Raw genomic sequence first — 4139 nt, 5'->3', positions numbered from 1 at the left:
CTTAAATTTGAGAAAATTGTAAGCGGATATTTTTTTGGGGTTTTTTTCAGACAATCGGTCTCTCGAAAATATTTGTTTTATAAGTTTCGGTCCAAAAAGACGTAAGCGACACCTTTTTCAAAATTTTATTTTTCCTAGAGCATCTAAGGAACATTTCTGCATGAAAAATGAAATTTGAGAAAAAAATGTCGCTTACGTCATTTTGGACCAAAAATTATAAAACAAATATTTTAGACCAATTGTAACAAACTAAAAATCCAAAATTCACTTTCATTCCAGTGACGATGTGAGACACGCCCTTTCCATACTACACTAACGATATGTGTGTATGTACATTAGAGTGGTCCCAGTTTTGTATGATGGAAAGGAAAAGTCATCGTAATAAACGGGACACCCCTAAGTTTTTTCTTTATGGTATTTACAATCAGGGCTATCACTGAATCCGTCGTAGTCCGAATTTTCGCGAAATCTACGAAGATGCTATCACCGTGCATACGTTCGTGGCAATTCGGATTCAGTGATCGCGTTTTCGTACATTTTACGAAGATCGGACTACGATGGTTTCAGTGATAGCCCAGATTATCTATCCCAACTTTCAATTTTCTACTGTAACCAATAGAGGGTGCTTGAAATGCGCTACAGAATCTCTTTGATGCTGACAAAAATTTTGGTGACATTCGGTTTATTCGCGTATTGATAGCTCCTGTTCGCGTACACAAAAGTAGCGGAAATTGAGAGACCAAATTTACATTTCATTCTGATGAAAAGCTGCTAGCTAGGAACAATTTTTGCCAGCAGCCATTTGCCAGCAAGAAAAACAGCTGATCAAAGTCACCTGTTTTCAATTTATGAAAATATGGAAATTTATTTTAGATTTAGATTTGTTACTATGATTTTTAAGTTTGAAATAACTAATTAGAATTGCCAATGTATCGGAAGAAAGCAAATACTCATATACTCATGTTTGATTAGCAAATTGCTTTAGGAAAACTTTTAATTTATATACCTTTCATGTTTTCTCTTTTATGCTTTTCTATGTAAACAGAATTTCGATCAGCTGTACTAAAAACTTGCAATTTTTGCTGGTTTTGCGTTCGCGTACTTTTGCTAGCATTTCTCTCTTTGAGAGAAATCAGATAAAAATTCATCAAATTTTGCTGCTGAGAGTTTTCTGCTTCAAGAATACGCGAATACACCTTTTATAAAAAGCTACTGTTGCCATAACAACTGAAGCTTGTACTGTTATGTTTTCAGCTAATTTAAATTTGAAATGTTCTTAGGTTGCTTAACCAATTATTTGGTTAATATATGTATGTATGTAATATATATGTAGTAATATCAAGGTGTATTAAACAAGGTGTGATTGACAACTCAGGTAGGCTCTCTTTTAAGGTACTATTGTGCCAAAAAATATAAACAATCGATTCAAAATTCATACAAAATTTTTTCAATTTGACTTTATAGGATGGTTCTTCTGAGAGCAATGTCAAACTCAATCACACTTTGTTGAATACATTTTGAGTAATATATAAATATTTCATGAGCATTTTGTAAATTTATGTTGGCAACCTTAAAAAAGTAAATTTGGTGCGGCGAGAGGAAAAATTTTTGAAGGTGTCCCAAACCCTATCTCGGGAAAAAAAAATTTTGACCACCTTAGTGTACATACTACATACACCTGCGTTCAACTAATTAGCAACGAAATTCAAAATGATATTGTTTGCAACTTATGTCTATTTATTTATTTTTAATAATTTTCATTTAATATATAATTCAACCAACAACAGAAACCACGTAAAGAAAAGTTTCAAAGCTTGCACAAATTTCATGCGCATTTTCTTCCATGTAACACATGTTCAAAATCTACTTTAAAATGAAAAAATATCCGCAACACCCTACACAAAAAAAATCTAAAATATCAACGGTACATTTTAGCGACTTGAAACTTGCACTTTATTGGACTAAAATTGAATGGGTTACAAGATTGCATAGCCAAAAATGTTCTAAATATTCTGATTAAAAATTTGGAAATTTTGATAACAATTTTTTTTTTTTTTAACTTTCGCAAGCTTCGAAACTTTTATTTATGTGACTTCTGTTATAGATTTAATTACACATCATTACCTTAATATAGACAGGCCCTATCTCACATTTTTGTTTCTTTACAGAGTAGTTATAAAGCTATATAAACAGCCGTATTCTAAAAAAGTCACAAACTTTAGCTCATCACTACTGTGATTTCTACTGCGCCTCAAAGCTTGCCGCTGCAAAAAATATGCCGCTACAATACAAATTTTTAAATTTTTGTGTATTTTTCTATTTAGCACTCAAAATCGAATTTTTTGTGACACATTTCTCGGCGCACTAGAAATCACAACAGTGATGAGCTAAGTTTTGTGACTCCGTTAGAATAGAGGGGAAAGAATAAAGTTCTTCGGTTGCAAATTCCTTCAAAACGTTGGTATTTAATACACACTGAAACAATTTAATTGATCTAGTTGCTGTTTTTAAATTCTATTAGGTCCTTACTGGACAGTTTGCCAACTTTTGTACAAAGCTGAGTTTCGACAGAAAATGAGTTAGGACCTTTCTATATTAAGGTAACGATATGTATATTTTAAATGAAAATTATTAAAAATAAAGAAATAAACACAAGAGCTTATTTTCGACACACAGCATGTTTATTAGCCTAACTTGTTAGGAAGCAAAAACGAATAAAAACGAATTTTTTTCATTATGTGCATACTATATTAGCTGTAATATCTTTATTTTGCTTTTCTATCTCAGTCTAAAGTATCGCGCCAATATATCCAATCCAAATAAATGCCGCAAGTTCCTGAATCACTCAACAGCTTATACGGTGTTGACATGAGGCGATCTTCCAGGCAATTTTAGAGGCGATTAGTTGAATCAAAAGTTGGATGCCCCCCCCAACTTCATTGGAAGCGATGAGTTGAAAGGCCGTTCACACCAGGCGATTGTTGATTTCACATAAACGTTGCCTGTAGAATCGCCTCATGTAAACACCGTATTAGAAAGAATTCAGTTATTGATGTAGGAGCAAGGGGGGTGGGGAGTGCTAAGCTTTTGAAAAACCTAACTGAAGGCGTTCATGTAGGCTCGATCGTAGTACAAATGACGGAATTAACCCCTTTTTAGTTTTCGTATGTAAAAGGATTTGCTAGCTAAGAGATCTTCCGGATGAATTCGGACATGAATTGAAAAACTGTATCCATATATAAATAAGGCAAAAGCGTTTTACCTGTTCAGTGCATAGAAACTCCCCGCCAAAAGTCGATTGCGGGTCCAAGCGATATCCAAATATGTTTTTTTTTTCTAATACGATTGCCGCTCATCAGGCAATTGCAAACCTCCGAATGTGTTTCTGCATGCCATAAATGTCGTCTGCACTTAAAATTATAGGTACTTCTCCGGGCCTTGTACTCAAGGGATAGGGATTTAACCCAGGTAATGTTCTAGTTTTTTTACGAATCATTTTTGTTAAACTGCTCCTTTCGCTATAGTAAACTCAAATTCAGCTCAAACTTATTGATAGTGTCATTTATTGAATTATTTTTCAACATATTTCGCTAGTATAGACTCAACGTTAAGGCGTTTAATTCCTCTTTTATTAACTTATCTAACTAATTTATAAAACGAATGAAGCAAAGCAAAGGGTCGGTAGAAGTTAATGGTAAATCCCAATGAAAGATTTGGTACTAAAAACATTAAGACGATTTTACTTTAGCACTATTTTCCATGCATACGCTTAAATATTTACTAATAGTATATTAACTAACAAACCGTGTTTCTAAAATAACTACATTTTGAAATGGGTGCTTCTTTAAGTATTTTTCTAGCAATATTTATACAACAAATACAAACATGTTTGCTCGTCTTTCATCGGTTACAGTTTTAAGTACATTTTTAGTTCGAAAAATAACACTCAGATGTATTTTAATATATTCTAAAATAATTTAAGTACGTGGAGTTAGAAAGAATTTTGTTTGCAGATCGACGATGCTAGATGAAAATTATAATTCTTATTATTTGCGAGGGCGTAGTGTTAGTTCAAGGGAGGTTAAGTTTATGCACAACGTTGAAGAATTGAGACATATGTATGTATGTATTTTTTTTTT

This window comes from Rhagoletis pomonella, unplaced genomic scaffold (genome assembly GCF_013731165.1).
Source record: "Rhagoletis pomonella isolate Grant_MI unplaced genomic scaffold, Rhpom_1.0 Rhpom_scaffold_00001, whole genome shotgun sequence".
In the NCBI taxonomy this organism is placed as follows: domain Eukaryota; kingdom Metazoa; phylum Arthropoda; class Insecta; order Diptera; family Tephritidae; genus Rhagoletis; species Rhagoletis pomonella.
Note: the sequence above shows the minus strand (reverse complement) of the source record.